Genomic DNA, 16,633 nt, shown 5'->3' on the forward strand with positions numbered 1-16,633 from the left:
CAGAATACAAGTCTATAGCAGATGATTCACGCATACAGCATTTAGCTTTATCTTTCTAAAGAAAGTTTTCAGCTTTGGTGTGTAGAATGGGACAGATCCCGCAAAGTCATCTCTTCCAATCTGGAACTTTGCAGTTTAGCTAGTTTATATTTGTAAATCCACAAAATATTAGATAGCATTTGAAATACTAGTATGAAAATGTGAAGTTTGCTGTGGTTTCTAGAAGGGTATGCCCCCTAAAAAGCACTAAAAATTAAAGTATGTTGTGGATTCAATAAAGAACCTACCCCCTCAAAGGCACCTTTCAACCAACCAAAACAGAGTTAGACCCAAGCGTGGATTAAATGTATGTATGTCCAATACTGGTGAAACTGAGGATTTTTTTTTACTAAACTATACACTAATAACTCATGCTCATCACTTTTGCCAAATAAACATGGAGAATAGGCTGCCAGTACTATGTGTGGTCACGGTGTACTTGGTGTCTACTCTTTTAAGTCAGGCTAATCACCCCTAGTTATTTATCACCTATTCTTTGGAAAACTTCTTTAAAGTATGTATACCTGTCATTTCAGGTAACTTTACAGAATAAACTGTCATATATGTATACTCGAGGAATATCACTATATCTGGCCATTATATGACTAGTTGTCCACATTCTTAGTCTTTTTCCCTCCATAGGCTCTCTCTTTAATATTCCATTTTTTTCTGATCTAGAGCATAGAGACTAGATGCAATAATGTTTTCCATACACATCACACATATACATGAGGGATCCCCTCTCTCCTGTTCTGTAGCACATGTTCAGAAGCAGCATCCGCATAATAGAGGACATTATACAGCAGAACTCAGCAGTGTAGCTGTGAATCCAGCACTGAACCGGGTTATAATCCCTTGGCGTTGCAGCAAGATCCGAGTGCTTAAGTCTGTGTCATTGGCTCTCTCTCCTTCCTATCCTCTCCATTGACTTTAATAGGAACTGTAGCCTGATACCTTAACACTTCTGTGAGCTCGCAGTCCATGTTGCTTTGACCAGGATAAATTTTAAGAGGCAGGGGGAGTCGACGTAGCTAATAAATGTAGAAAGCAGCAAATTTCTCTGATAAGATATATTACAAATTGTTTTATTTTTTGCCTGTAGCATTGATTTATGCAAAGTTTATTGAAACGACAGTGACCATGTTTTCATCGTAGACATTTATTGCATATCTGGTCATGTACAGTATATGCCATAAATGTATGACAAATGTTGATCTCACTTCTGGGACCCAAAACTTTCCAGAATAGAGGTCTCTGTATCCCCCGTCCCACCTGGTGCTGCGGCCTCTGTAAATGGAGAAGTGGCGCACAAGCTTGACGCTCTACATTCACCGCTATGGAAGTCCAGGAAACACCCAAGTACACTTACTGTTATATATATATATATATATATATATGTATATATGTACATAGAAGGAAATGGAGAGAGCTCCGTATGCGAGACCACATCTCTCTACTCTCAGAAGCCGCAGCACAAGTAGGATGAGGACCGGGAACTCACATCTTTCATACTTTTACGGCATATCCTGTGACTATACCAAAATGTCTAAAGTTGTCCATACACATTCGATGGCTGTCAGCTGAACATTTCTTTGGCTGATCGTTCGGCTGACCGCAACCTTAGCCGAATTTCCCATACGCAGGAACCGATCGCTCCTGTGTTCTCTGTGAGTAAGACGCTGGTTCACATGTCAACCCGTGGCTTATCTACAGAAGAAAAAATGCAATCAGCAGCCCAAAAGTGGACTCCCAATCGACATCTCTCCCGACCATCAGTCAGTGGCCCACCCATACACGGTGGACCGTCAGCCGCATCTCTCGATATCGGTACATTTGGCTGAAATTGGTATAATGCCATGGTGCACAACCTGCAGCCCGGGGGGGCACTTTTGGCCCGCTATGCCATTGTTTGCACATCCAACCATATGGACAAAGAAAAGCTAGACCAACAGGTTACCTATATGTGAGCAGCCACACACCGGAGTAGTGGCCGCAGCCGAGGAGCGGTAGTACTAAGAGTAGAAATCTCTGGGTGCCTCGTACATCAGCAGAATGGGGTCTCCTCACCCGTTTGGGTCTAGAATGAAGTCTGTGAATCAGGTGGTCTTCCGTGTCTGTGGCTCGCTCCACTGTAGCCTATGGGAGTTGTGAAACTTTAGGCAATAAGCAAACCCCCATGATCTGTTGTAGAGCCATGTGTTCGCATCACCTCTTCTTGTTTACGACCCAGTCACAGTTTCTTTTATTTTACAAAGATTTAAAGGGGGATTTGCAGTAAAATCCTATCAGACATTTACGGTATGTACGTTCCATATGGCATAAATGTCACAGAAGGTAATACCCCTTTAGTTTTTAGTCTGGTCCCCCGGATTGGTTCCGTATGACATTGTGGCCCTTGGACCAAAAAAGGTTGTGTGCTCCTGGGCTTCTGTGTATGGGGGCTTTGTTGAGAATATCCCTTTGTCACAGAATCTGGCGTCATCTACGTGACACCGTTTATCTCACAGACAAATAGTTTACGAAGCGAATGAACGTGGACTGAAATAATCTGTAGAGTCTAGACAGCCCGCACCCGCGGTCAGCAGCTCGCTCTTTTGTCTGTAGTGTGTGGTTGTTGTTGTTGTGTCTTTTTACTTTCCACATAAGACATTATCTGTGTGTTTCTGGTTCTTCACCACCAAAGGACATTTCTGCGCTGAAATCCTTCCTGACCTTTCTGCTGCTCTTGACACGGCTGACTCGCTCTTCATGTGTGACATTCTTCTTCAGCTTTGTGGCGCTGCCTTTTTGTGACTCACATGGTTATTGAAAGATTTTCTTCTCCAGGTGTTTATATTCTCACAGCTCCATCATTACATCAGAGATCCGAATACTTAACTACTTCATTGCCGTTGTCTTAAGCCGCACGCAGGCATCCACGCAGCTGATTTGTGGTCCAGGAACGCGCAAACTAAAGGACGATACATGTGGAAGGAGCTTTCAGAAATTCTGAGCGTGTTGCAGTCTGTACGTTATTTCTCTCCAGCTCTCACATTTTCAGTATACTGTGTAGGGTGAAATCCTTTGCAAACCCTTGCATGTAAGGCCTCATTAAGACGTCCGATTTTTTTTTTTGCGCCAGAAAACATTGCATCGAGTATTCTCATCGGAGTTTGATCAGTGTGGTACGAGTGTCATCCGATTTTCTCGTACTGGTAGAAATAAAAAAAAAACCAACAATTTCTCCACCTTCTGCAATCTGACAGTCCATGAAAATCGGACCGCACTCGGATGTCACCCAAGTGCAGTCCAAGTTTTTCACAGACCCATTATCTTGTATTGCAGATTTTGTTCTGCAATACATATATTTTCCCAGGAAAAAAAGCGGACGTGTAACTGGCTCCATTGATCATTATAGGTAAGATACCAGGAAAATTACGGATAGCGCTCGTACAGGAAAAAAATGGTTGTCTGAATGAGACACAAGTCGGAGAAGACTGCATTTTCCCTACCGTGGTCTCTGCAGAGGAAATGGGCAACATTCCTTGGCAAACCGGGTAGCTGCTCCCATCGTAAAGGGCCTGCTTGTGAAGAGGCAACCCCAGTAAGAAGTGGCTGAATATTATTTTCAGCAGTTTACAAAATAACATAATTTTTATTTTTCTTTTTCCATTTGTGGACAGAAATAATCTATGGCGAGTGTGCTCCTCCTTAGCGGCAGGCTGTAGTTGTATGAAGGTGAGCATCTACGTCATGCTGATCACTGTCAGGGTAGGGCTCACAATCTGGTTCTCCACATCCAAGACAAATGGTCCAATTATTGTGAGCAGAGTTTGAGCAGAGTGGCATTAGTTTCTCCTGGACATGGAGAAAAAAACTCACTCGGATGCCTTCTGGACCCATAGACTGGCCAGATTTGATCTGACACTCGGATCGAAATTGGGCATGTCTCCGATTTTTTCCCACAGACCACTCAGTCCGGGTCAATATTGGACACCACTCTGTTTTTCTTTGCAGAACACTTAATCCGAGAAAAATAATTGGACTAACATGCACAGGGCCGTAGGATATCACAGGTGCGACTGCTATCCATGAAAACCACGGCTAACATTCAGATGAGAAAATTGTTTGTGTGCATGAGCCCTACTTTCCCACAGCAAATGTCCGCCGAGGATTCCCCATTAAGCTGCAAATTTCACACCTTGTCAAACCCGCAGTATCATCAGCAACATAGCCTGTCATGTAAGGGTATGTGCAGATGTTCAGTAATCGGCAGCTCTTTGGGCGCAGCACACTTACGCTGTGTCTAAAGCGCTGCTGTCTATTGAACGCAGGTGATCCCGCATATGATCACTGAACTGTACGGAATCACCGAGTCCAATACATTCTATGGGTGACATTTATCTTGCGGAGACTCGCGTCTCCGCTACATAAATAGACCTGCTGCGGTCTGGAGAGACGCGCCTCATGTCCGTCTCCACGGATGAGCCCCAGGCGTCTATGGACGCATAGTGTTCATGGGATTTCTTGAAATCCCCTCCACTATGCTGTAACGTCTGGATGCTGCAGCGTCCAAAGTGCAGCGTTTAATGACTGTGGGAACATACCCTAGTACATGTCAAATGATCAGTTTCCACAGTGGATTATTTCTGCAGCATGTGAGTGAGATTTCATGAAATCCCATTTAACACACTGCAGTTGTAACTTTCAGGGGATGTTCCACATGTAAATCCACAGCCGAAAACTGCCTGCTGGTTATGATGTAAGTTAACGTTAATACCATTCTCATCCAAAAAATTGGGACAAATTTTGCCTCCCTTATTAGGCTAGTTTCACACTAGCGCTTTTGAGTTTGGTTGCGCTCGGCGCACCGTCAAAAAGGCGCATGCGCCGCCAAACGCATACTGCGCACGGCCTGCACCCCCAGTGATAAAGATAGGGGACGCAGGACGCATGCAGCGTCATGCGCCGGTATGCGGAGCTACCGGCGGAGGCGCGGCAGGGGGCGGGGCTTAGCGGCGGCCGTGCGCAGGCCATCGCTGCGCTCGAAAGCGCTAGTGTGAAACTAGCCTTATCTGTGTGCAGTCGTTATACTCAGCAGCTATTAATCTTTTACAGGACCATTCCAGTCTCCTATGTTACAAAATTGCAATGTATCTGTAAAACTCCAATGCCATACTAAGGCCACATGCACACATTGAGTATTTGGTGAGTTTTTTTTACCCCAGTATTTATAAGCCAAAACCTGGAGTGGAACGGTCAGAGGAAAAGTATAATAGAAACACGTCACCACTTCTGGTTTTGGCTTACAAATACTGAGGTAAAAAGCTCACAAAATACTCAATGTATGCATGTGGCCTTATAGTCCATATCACGTGCGATTATTTTTCTCGCACTCTTTCTTTTGGCGTGAAATCACAACAAAAAAGTGTGAACATGGCCTTAAAGTGAGACTACCTTCACAACTACTTGTTTTCCATCTATCATCCCTGGGGTTCGTTGATTGATAACTGTGGTTTTACAGGAGCCAAAGGAGGGCAGTTTAGGTGCCATGGTGTACTGAAAGGAGGGCAGCGTAGGTGCCAAAGTGTACTGAAAGGAGGGCAGCGTAGGTGCCAAGGTGTACTGAAAGGAGGGCAGCGTAGGTGCCAAGGTGTACTGAAGGGAGGGCAGCGTAGGTGCCAAGGTGTACTGAAAGGAGGGCAGCGTAGGGCAGCGTAGGTGCCAAGGTGTACTGAAAGGAGGGCAGCGTAGGTGCCAAGGTGTACTGAAAGGAGGGCAGCGTAGGTGCCAAGGTGTACTGAAAGGAGGGCAGCGTAGGTGCCAAGGTGTACTGAAAGGAGGGCAGCGTAGGTGCCAAGGTGTACTGAAAGGAGGGCAGCGTAGGTGCCAAGGTGTACTGAAAGGAGGGCAGCGTAGGTGCCAAGGTGTACTGAAAGGAGGGCAGCATAGGTGCTAAGGTGTACTGAAAGGAGGGCAGCGTAGGTGCCAAGGTGTACTGAAAGGAGGGCAGCGTAGGTGCCAAGGTGTACTGAAAGGAGGGCAGCGTAGGTGCCAAGGTGTACTGAAAGGAGGGCAGCGTAGGTGCCAAGGTGTACTGAAAGGAGGGCAGCGTAAGTGCCAAGGTGTACTGAAAGGAGGGCATCATAGGTGCCAAAGTGTAGTGAAAGGAGGGTAGCGTAGGTGCCAAAGTGTACTGAAAGAAGGGCAGCGTAGGTGCCCTGAAAGGAGGGCAGCATAGGTGCCAAGGTGTACTGAAAGGAGGGCAGCGTAGGTGCTAAGGTGTACTGAAAGGAGGGCAGCGTAGGTGCCAAGGTGTACTGAAAGGAGGGCAGCGTAGGTGCCAAGGTGTACTGAAAGGAGGGCAGCGTAGGTGACAAGGTGTACTGAAAGGAGGGCAGCGTAGGTGCCAAGGTGTACTGAAAGGAGGGCAGCGTAGGTGCTAAGGTGTACTGAAAGGAGGGCAGCGTAGGTGCCAAGGTGTACTGAAAGGAGGACAGCGTAGGTGCTAAGGTGTACTGAAAGGAGGGCAGCGTAGGTGCTAAGGTGTACTGAAAGGAGGGCAGCGTAGGTGCCAAGGTGTACTGAAAGGAGGGCAGCGTAGGTGCCAAGGTGTACTGAAAGGAGGGCAGCGTAGGTGCCAAGGTGTACTGAAAGGAGAGCCGCGTAGGTGCCAAGGTGTACTGAAAGGAGGGCCGCGTAGGTGCCAAGGTGTACTGAAAGGAGGGCCGCGTAGATGCCAAGGTGTACTGAAAGGAGGGCAGCGTAGGTGCCAAGGTGTACTGAAAGGAGGGCAGCGTAGGTGCTAAGGTGTACTGAAAGGAGGGCAGCGTAAGTGCCAAGGTGTACTGAAAGGAGGGCAGTGTAGGTGCCAAAGTGTACTGAAAGGAGGGCAGCGTAGGTGCTAAGGTGTAATGAAAGGAGGGCAGCGTAGGTGCCAAGGTGTACTGAAAGGAGGGCATCGTAGGTGCCAAGGTGTACTGAAAGGAGGGCAGCGTAGGTGCCAAGGTGTACTGAAAGGAGGGCAGCGTAGGTGCCAAGGTGTACTGAAAGGAGGGCAGCGTAGGTGCTAAGGTGTACTGAAAGGAGGGCAGCGTAGGTGCCAAGGTGTACTGAAAGGAGGGCAGCGTAGGTGCCAAGGTGTACTGAAAGGAGGGCAGCGTAGGTGCTAAGGTGTACTGAAAGGAGGGCAGCGTAGGTGCCAAGGTGTACTGAAAGGAGGGCAGCGTAGGTGCCAAGGTGTACTGAAAGGAGGGCATCATAGGTGCCAAAGTGTACTGAAAGGAGGGTAGCGTAGGTGCCAAAGTGTACTGAAAGGAGGGCAGCGTAGGTGCCAAAGTGTACTGAAAGAAGGGCAGCGTAGGTGCCCTGAAAGGAGGGCAGCATAGGTGCCAAGGTGTACTGAAAGGAGGGCAGCGTAGGTGCTAAGGTGTACTGAAAGGAGGGCAGCGTAGGTGCCAAGGTGTACTGAAAGGAGGGCAGCGTAGGTGCCAAGGTGTACTGAAAGGAGGGCAGCGTAGGTGCCAAGGTGTACTGAAAGGAGGGCAGCGTAGGTGCCAAGGTGTACTGAAAGGAGGGCAGCGTAGGTGCTAAGGTGTACTGAAAGGAGGGCAGCGTAGGTGCCAAGGTGTACTGAAAGGAGGGCAGCGTAGGTGCCAAGGTGTACTGAAAGGAGGGCAGCGTAGGTGCCAAGGTGTACTGAAAGGAGGGCAGCATAGGTGCCAAGGTGTACTGAAAGGAGGGCAGCGTAGGTGCCAAGGTGTACTGAAAGGAGGGCCGCGTAGGTGCCAAGGTGTACTGAAAGGAGGGCCGCGTAGATGCCAAGGTGTACTGAAAGGAGGGCAGCGTAGGTGCCAAGGTGTACTGAAAGGAGGGCAGCGTAGGTGCCAAGGTGTACTGAAAGGAGGGCAGCGTAGGTGCCAAGGTGTACTGAAAGGAGGGCAGCGTAGGTGCTAAGGTGTACTGAAAGGAGGGCAGCGTAAGTGCCAAGGTGTACTGAAAGGAGGGCAGTGTAGGTGCCAAAGTGTACTGAAAGGAGGGCAGCTTAGGTGCCAAGGTGTACTGAAAGGAGGGCAGCGTAGGTGCCAAGGTGTACTGAAAGAAAGGCAGCGTAGGTGCCAAAGTGTACTGAAAGGAGGGCAGCGTAGGTGCCAAGGTGTACTGAAAGGAGGGCAGCGTAGGTGCCAAAGTGTACTGAAAGGAGGGCATCGTAGGTGCCAAGGTGTACTGAAAGGAGGGCAGCGTAGGTGCCAAGGTGTACTGAAAGGAGAGCTGTGTAGTTGCCATGGTGTACTGAAAGGAGGGCCGCGTAGATGCCAAGGTGTACTGAAAGGAGGGCAGCGTAGGTGCCAAGGTGTACTGAAAGGAGGGCAGCGTAGGTGCCAAAGTGTACTGAAAGGAGGGCAGCGTAGGTGCCAAGGTGTTCTGAACTGCTCAGCCATGCCAAAGGTGCTTAATTTAAACAGTCAATTTTCGCTGACAGACTCCCATTAACCCCTAACTGATGTAAGGTGTAATGTTGAGTCTTAGGTCAGGTCTCCGTGTATGGCTCGGGCTCACCAAATGCAACACCAAATCAAAATGCAGTAAGAAGCAACCAAATCATCTAGTAAAATATTTGCTATCAATAAAGGTGTGCGCTTCCAAAAAAACAAGCCCTCACTCAGTTCTATCAGTGGAAAAAATGAAATGTCTCGGAAAATGGCGACACAGGGAAGTATATTTATTTTTTTTAGGAATTTCCAATTTTTTTTTCACCACTTGAATAATTTAAAAAAATAATACAAGTTTGAGTTTGGTATCGCTGTAATCATAATTACTTGTAGGGCTCAAACCCACATTCTCGTGCGAGTCTCTCACATGAAAACCTGGCACAACACACTGGGACCGGTGCGTATGAGCCTGTAGAATCAGGATTCCAGGTCGTTTACTGCACAATGAACGCTGTAAAAAACTGAAAATAAAAACAATTTTTTGTTCAATTTCACTGCACTTGATTTTTTTTTTACCTGTTTTCCAATACCGTAATTAGTAAAATGAAAGGTGCCATCATTCAAAATTACAACTCTTCCCCCCCTCTAAAAAATTAGCTTTAAGATGGCTACATTGGTGGAAAAATTAAAAAGTTATAAGTAATGGAAAAAAGGGAGGAAGAAGCAAAGGCGCAAAAATAGAAAATGGGAAGGGGGAGGGGGGTTAAAATAGAGAATGGGAAGGGGGGTTAAGGGATTTGTTGGCAGGTTACAGTATAGGACTAAATTTGTTTTGTGAATAATTGGATTCCCTTTTCAGATTGTGGCTGATATTTGCGACTCTACTACGCCATATTAATTGTGACTGCTTTAAAGAGTTGGTCCCATTTCTGCCTTTCATGGCCGCGGTGGGGATAACTGCCTGAAGGTCCCGGCCACCAGTGGTGGAGTTACAAAATCAGCCAAGTGTATCTGGACTACGATCTTTGTGTATCTTCCATAGAAATGAATGGGAAATATGGAAGCAGCATAGCAAAGTGAGCTATGCTAATGGCGTAAATCCCGACTTATGCAGTGTATCTCACTGGGCTATACTGTCTGTGTCACCCTCCTTCATTTGTATAGGATTTAAACCAACAATATAGTATAACTCTGCTGCACTGCTGTGAGAGCGCCACACCTGGAGGCCGGGACCTTGAAGCAGTTAATCCTATGTCGTCCATGAAAGGCAGAGATCTGGATAACCCTTAAAAGAGAATCTGTCACCGGTTTTTGGGACCTAATCTGAGAGCAGCATAGTGTAAAGACATGATTCCAGTGGTGTGTCACTTACTCGCCGGCTTGCTTTAGTTTTAACAAAATTACAGTTTTTTCAGGAGGAATGGATTACTAGACGACTAGTAAATTTGCTGCAATGTAGTCCTCCAAATTCATCAGCTCTGTATTACCCATACCTCCATCTCTGATTGGCAGCTTGCTGCCTATGCACAGTGTACACAGCAAGCAACCAATCAGTGGTGTGGGCGGGGTTATACAGAGCTCAGCATTTAGAGCACTGCTAGATCTGCAGCAGAGAAAACAAGTATTTTATGAAAATTACAATAAGCAGCCCAGTAAGTGATGCATCACTGGAATCAGGGTCTCTGCCCCTACATCAATCATGCTGCTCTTAGATGGGGTATCAAGAACCTGGTGACAGATTCTTCTTAAAGTTGTCACAGTTTATTAACAGCTTAGATACATATTTATGGAATTTCAGTGGCCACTATATCACAAGAGTCTCGCTCTGCATCTGCTATTGGTTACAATAGGGATTTTGCAACAGAGAGTCCCATTCTGAAATCACTGTTTGTAGTATGAGTTTTTTTCCTGCTTTCCTATAAGAATTGCTACAAACACGCAATTTGACCACAACATGTTAAAGAAGCAATTCCTCCTCCCATCAAAATGTTTATCCTCTTAATATATTGCAGTCATCATATTATTTTCTAAGTAAATATATTTCTAAAGGTGCTATTGACATGAAATTCTCACCAGATGTCTGTAACAACCGAGGGGCGTGGCCTGGACCTCATGTAGGGAGGACGTGGAGTGAGAGAGCTCCTGCCCGGATCCGACAATAAATCCTGATTACCGGCACTGCTGACGAGTCCCACTGACCTGGAGGGCTGCAATATCTCCCTGGGCGTTTAGACGGCGGAGGATCCTTGGGCCATGTCGAACCGCAGCAGTAAAAAAGATAAGGAGACGCCGGGGCGCGCCTCTGCTACATCCAGGATGGCACCAGCAAACAACAAGTCGGCTGGTAGTGGAGCGATGGGAGCTGCTGGCAGGCTGGAACGATATGCAAGGGTGCCTCCTGCTGCTGCTCGATCGCCCAGTGCACAGACTGAGGCAGACGCTGGATGCAGCATGGAGCTGGAGGATCATCTCTCCAGGGAGGGAACAGTGAGTAAACTGGGCCCCCCTTCAGCCCAACATGTGCAGACACAGGGGCCTGTGCTGGAGGAGGAAGGAGTGGGGGATGGGGAGCAGCCGGAGTCTGTGACTGCTGAGCCCACACTGGGAGAAATCCTCGCAGCAATTAACTCCTGCAATACCACACTGGCCACTCTAAGTAATCAAATGGAGATTGTCACCAAGGACATGGCCTGTATTAAACAAGAGCTGCGAGGGGTGACTGCCAGGGTGGGGGAACTGGAGGAGCGTGTTGGTGCGACGGAGGATAAATTGCCACCAATAACACGGGAGCTGGGAAAAGCCACGCAAAATATTACAATACTGCTGAACAAGGTGGATGATTTAGAGAACCGCTCCCGTAGAAGTAATCTGCGACTGGTGGGGGTTCCGGAGAGGACGGAGGGGACTGACTCACTTGGCTTTTTTGAAAAATGGCTAATGGACACCTTTGGTAAAGATGTTTTGTCCCCATTCTTTACTATTGAGAGAGCACACAGGGTCCCTACGCGTGCCCCCCCGCCGGGAGCACCCCCGCGTCCCATCTTGCTTAAGCTCCTACACTTTAAAGATAGAGATGCTATCCTGCGCAGATCCAGAGACATTAAGGAACTTGCTATTAATGGGAGGAAAGTCTCCATTTTCCCTGATTTTTCCCTGGAGGTGCAGCGTAAAAGGGCGCAATTTATTGAGATTAAAAAACGCCTACGTGACTTACAGGTGACATATTCCATGATGTACCCTGCTAGACTGCGGATTGATGTGAATGGAGAAACGCACTTTTTTGATACGGCGGGAATGGCGCTGTCCTGGCTGGATATTAATGAGAGGTCCATGAGGAGGAAGAATACTTGAAGTTCTCCCTTTTTTCGCCACCAGGTGTTGTTACTCCTTTTTGTCTAGGACGCTATGCTGGTATAATTACTACTGTTCATTCCATTTCGGATTCAGGGCGGGAGCTGACCGGATTGCTGTGGACACTCGTTACAGTGACAAGCTGTGGACCCTTCTCCCTGCATGGACTCTGGGCGAGTTTTCTAGCCCTGATTCTCTCTATTTGAGAGAAATGTGCAAGTTACACTTGTGTTTGGGGGTAGGGGCGCTGTGCACTGGTGTGCAGTGCTCCCTCTCCCTCCTTTGTTTTTTTCGTTTGTTGTTGTATTCCCTAATTGTTCTGTGGGATGTGAGGTGCGTCAGCCGTGTCGCCCAATTCATTGTACTGAGGGATGGTGGAGATTGCCTCTCTCCCTCGGGAGTGGAGTATGTTCCGATTTCTCATTTTTTAGTCTGCTCTTATGGCGATATCACTTAATATTGTAGCGTGGAATGTTAGGGGGCTCGGGGATGCAAATAAGAGATGTGCTATATTTACTAATATGCAGAAATTTCTCCCGGCTATCCTGTGTATGTCTGAGACCCACATGGTGAAAGATAATATTCATTGGCTAAGAAAGGGATGGGTTTCACATGAATATCATTCCACGTACTCGACCCATGCGCGGGGTGTCAGTGTGCTGGTGCACAGGTCCATCCCCTTCTCATGTACTAAATCAGTGGTTGACCCTGGGGGCAGATTTGTATGTTTGCTTTGCACGTTATACGGTATACAATTTATTTTGGTTGCCATATACATCCCCCCGCCCTATTCAGTCGAACCAGTAAAAAGAATCTTGTCTATTTTGGGTTCCTTTCCCCCTGCGCCGACTCTTCTAATAGGAGATTTTAATACATATTTGCATCCCTATTTGGATAAGTTGCATTCGGGAAACATATCAGAGGATGCAGCCTCAACCTCATTTGCTAGAACGTTAGTGGAGCTGGGTATGGTAGATCTTTGGCGTGTCCAAAACCCCACAGCCAGACAGTTTTCCTGCTACTCTAGCTCCCACCACGCTATGTCACGGATAGACCTGGCCATTGGGAATACACTCATGACCCCATATGTACGAGGGGTGGCCTACCTGCCTAGAAGTGTATCTGATCACTCGCCGCTACATGTCACACTTTCATGGGGACACCCCCTCACCCTATCTAGACCTATCTGGAAGCTTAATCCCTTCTGGATCCAGCTTATAGGGGGATCTTTGCATGATGCCATTCTAGAATATTTTCAACTTAATGAGTACTCTGCATCATCACACATAGTCTGGGATTCCATGAAAGCCTATGTCAGGGGCTTATATATTAGAGAAATATGCACACGGAAAAGCCAAAATAGACGCTACACCCAGAGTCTGATCCAGGAGGTGTCTGTTGCGGAGGCTGCGGTGATACTCAACCCGACAGAGGAAACTAAAAAAGCTTTGGAGAAGGCACAGGGGTCGCTCAGGGAAAACCTCATGTCGGCGGCAGCAAATAAACGTTATTTCCTCAAACAAAAATATTTTATAGAGGGGGAGGGAGTAGGACATTTATTGGCCACGGTCATTAGAGCACAGGACGGATCTTCATATATCAATAGGCTAAAAACGGACTCGGGTGGTCCTGTGACAGACAGTGCGGACATAGTGAGTGAGATAAGGAGGTATTATATGCGACTATACACATCAGATTGCAGTCTCACGGAGACTGAGATTGAGCGGTACCTGGATGCTCTCTCTCTCCCTGCATTGGCTGATAGCGATAGGGATTCATTGGATCGGGACATCCTGTTGGAGGAGTTGGAGGAGGCGCTTGGTCAGATGCAAAATGAAAAGGCTCCAGGAATGGATGGCCTGCCTGGCGAGTTTTACAAAACCTATGCACCCTTACTGCTACCTAAGCTACTTAAGGTATTTGAAGAGGCTGAAAGGCAGAGGGTCCTCCCGCCATCTATGAGGGAAGCTTTGATAGTTTTAATATTAAAGCCCGGAAAGGATCCAGAGGTTCCGGATTCATATCGCCCGATTTCCCTATTATCAACAGATGTTAAATTATTGGCCAAGGTACTCGCCAATAGGATGTCCCGAGTTATCTCATCTGTTATACAGAAGGATCAGACGGGATTTATCCCAGGCAGAGCCACATCTATGAACCTTAGGAAACTATACTTGGGGATTCAACATAGTTCTGGGGAGTTGGGGGGAAGAGCAATTTTGTCCTTAGACGCCGCTAAGGCGTTCGATAGTTTGGAGTGGGGTTTTTTGTGGGCGGTACTTCGGAAAATGGGCTTTGGACACAGATTTATAAATTGGGTGAGGCTGTTGTATGGCTCGCCGGTGGCGAAGGTTGGGGCTAATGGCAGGGTCTCTGAGTCTTTTCCTCTTGGGAGAGGTACTAGACAGGGGTGCCCGCTCTCGCCCTTGCTATTTGCTACTGCGGTGGAGCCATTGGCAGTTGCAATTCGGAAGTCCAGAGAAATAATGGGATTCAGATGTGGAACTGTGGAGTTGAGGATATCATTGTACGCGGATGATTTACTTCTATATTTAGATAAGGTACATTCCTCGATTTTGCCGGCAATGGAGGTCATTCGAGAATTTGGGCTGAGGTCTGGTCTTCGGATTAATTGGTCCAAATCAGCTTTAATGCCGATAGACCCTCTCCCGGCGGATTTCTCAGATTTGCAGATACCGGTCCCTGTAGTTCGGAGGTTTAAGTATCTGGGTATAATTGTTAGTCCTGCCCCGAAGGATTTTCGGGCTCTGAATCTGGAGCCCCTGTTGCAGCGATTTAGAGCAAAAGTACATACTTGGTGTCGCCTGCCGTTGTCGAATATTGGTAGATCTAACTTAATCAAAATGGTAATGATGCCACAATTATTATATTTGATACATAATTCTCCGGTGTGGATCTGTAGGGACTTTTTTGCAAAAATAAATACATTATTCCGGGAATTAATTTGGAAGAAAAAACAGGCTAGGATTCGCTTGGAGATACTGCAGCGAGGGAAGGAGGAGGGAGGATTGGCGGTGCCAAACCCATTCATATACTTTATAGCCTCCCAGATGCAACATCTTAAGGGTTGGGGTAGAGACGGGGCGTGTGACAATGGTGGTGATATTGTGAGGGAAGGATCGGTATGGAAATATCCAGGGTGCCGGTTGGAGGTGGGAAGACGGCAGATAAATGGGGCACGATACCCCACGTTGGCTATGATTTTCAAGGTGTGGGATAGGGGTAAGTCTCTTTTGAAGATAAATGGGCCTACGGAATTGTGGCCATTGTGGCGAAATCCGGATTTGCAAGAGATCAAAAAGCTGGTGGGGTTCGGAAGATGGGAAGATAAAGGGATTTATCTGGTGTCACAAATTTTGCAAAATAATACTCTTAAGAGTTTTGAACAATTGAGAACAGAATTTCACCTCCCGCACGTCTTCTTTTATCAGTACTTACAGCTAAGACATGCATTGGAAAAACAGAGAAGGACAAATCCGGTGATAGTGACACATAATCAAACACTACATATGCTACTTACATCTGAGTCTTCTAGGGGACTTATCTCTGAATTATATAAAAGATTATTACCTGCCCATCTGGAGACATATCCACTGACTGCTGCTAAGAATAAGTGGGAACGGGACGTTGGCCCCCTGACGGAGGACCAGTGGTCCGATATTCTAGAACAGGTCCCTAAAATGGCGGTTTCTGAGTGCCAGCGGCTTTCGCAAATACATCTCATTCACAGGGTATATAAAACACCCAGCTTATTATTTAAAATGGGACTTAGGCCCAATACACAATGTGTTAGGTGTGGGCAGGATGATGCCCACTTGATGCATGTTATGTGGGAGTGCGGGCACATTGGGGATTTCTGGAGGCAGACCCTGGGACTCATAGCCCAAGTATACCATATCACAATACGACCGTCACCTCGTCTATGTTTGTTGAATTTGTGGGAGGAGGGGGTTGACCCGGACTCTGCAGTGGCCCTGGGAATAGCACGCATCCTGTATCAGGCAAGAAAGATACTTGCATATCATTGGTTGGATCCTATGCCACCAACATTGTCAGAGCTTAAAAATAAACTAAATAATGTCATCAGATTGGAAAGGGGGGCTTATTTAAAAAGAAATGCATTAAGAAAGTTTTACAAAATTTGGCAGCCATGGATGGAGTCACCGGGTCTCCCCTCGGGCGCACTGGTACGGGATGCGATGTTGGACCAGTTGCTGTTGTGCTTGCGATGAGGGGATGCTTGGGGGGTGAAAATAAAGTCTAGTGCCCTTTGTGGCGAAGTAGATTTTGAGTGGCGCGGTGGGAGGGAGCTGGGGTGGATTGGACCTGATATCCGTGGGGGGCGGGGGGGGGGGCGAAATATGATGCGGAGTGGCGCGGCTGGCGGGGATGGTTTTCCCGCTGAAATGAGGCACTGATGTATAATTTTGATTTTTGTTTATTTGTGGAGCCATGTTGTTTATAGGCTCAATTTTATGCAAATATCTGTGTTTTGAGATTTCTTCTTTTTATTTATTCTTACACAGGAAGAGTTTTACCCTTTAAATAATATTTGCTCTCAATGTAAATTTTACTAGCTATATAAGATGTCATATTCTTTCTGTATTGATTCCTGAATGTTTAATAAAAAAGATCTGATTCAAAAAAAAAGATGTCTGTAACAACCCATCCAATCCACACAGGCAATGAAATCAAACCATAGCTGTCCATAAATTATGTGTAATAATAAGAAACGACTCCAGGAAAAAGGATTAGTGAAATGTATTTAATACTTCAAACAAAAGCCTTCATTGGTGTTGACAGCTTCAAGA

At 46.8% G+C, this 16,633-nt stretch overlaps 1 protein-coding gene across 1 annotated transcript in view; it reads left to right on the top strand.

The window, feature by feature from the left end:
• Nucleotides 1–16,633, top strand: part of TEX26 (testis expressed 26) — a 76,541-nt gene that overhangs the window by 10,492 nt on the left and 49,416 nt on the right. The gene's annotated exons all lie outside the window — the stretch shown is intronic.

The sequence above is a fragment of the Dendrobates tinctorius genome, unplaced genomic scaffold (genome assembly GCF_039654945.1).
Source record: "Dendrobates tinctorius isolate UK_male_01 unplaced genomic scaffold, ASM3965494v1 ptg000075l, whole genome shotgun sequence".
In the NCBI taxonomy this organism is placed as follows: domain Eukaryota; kingdom Metazoa; phylum Chordata; class Amphibia; order Anura; family Dendrobatidae; genus Dendrobates; species Dendrobates tinctorius.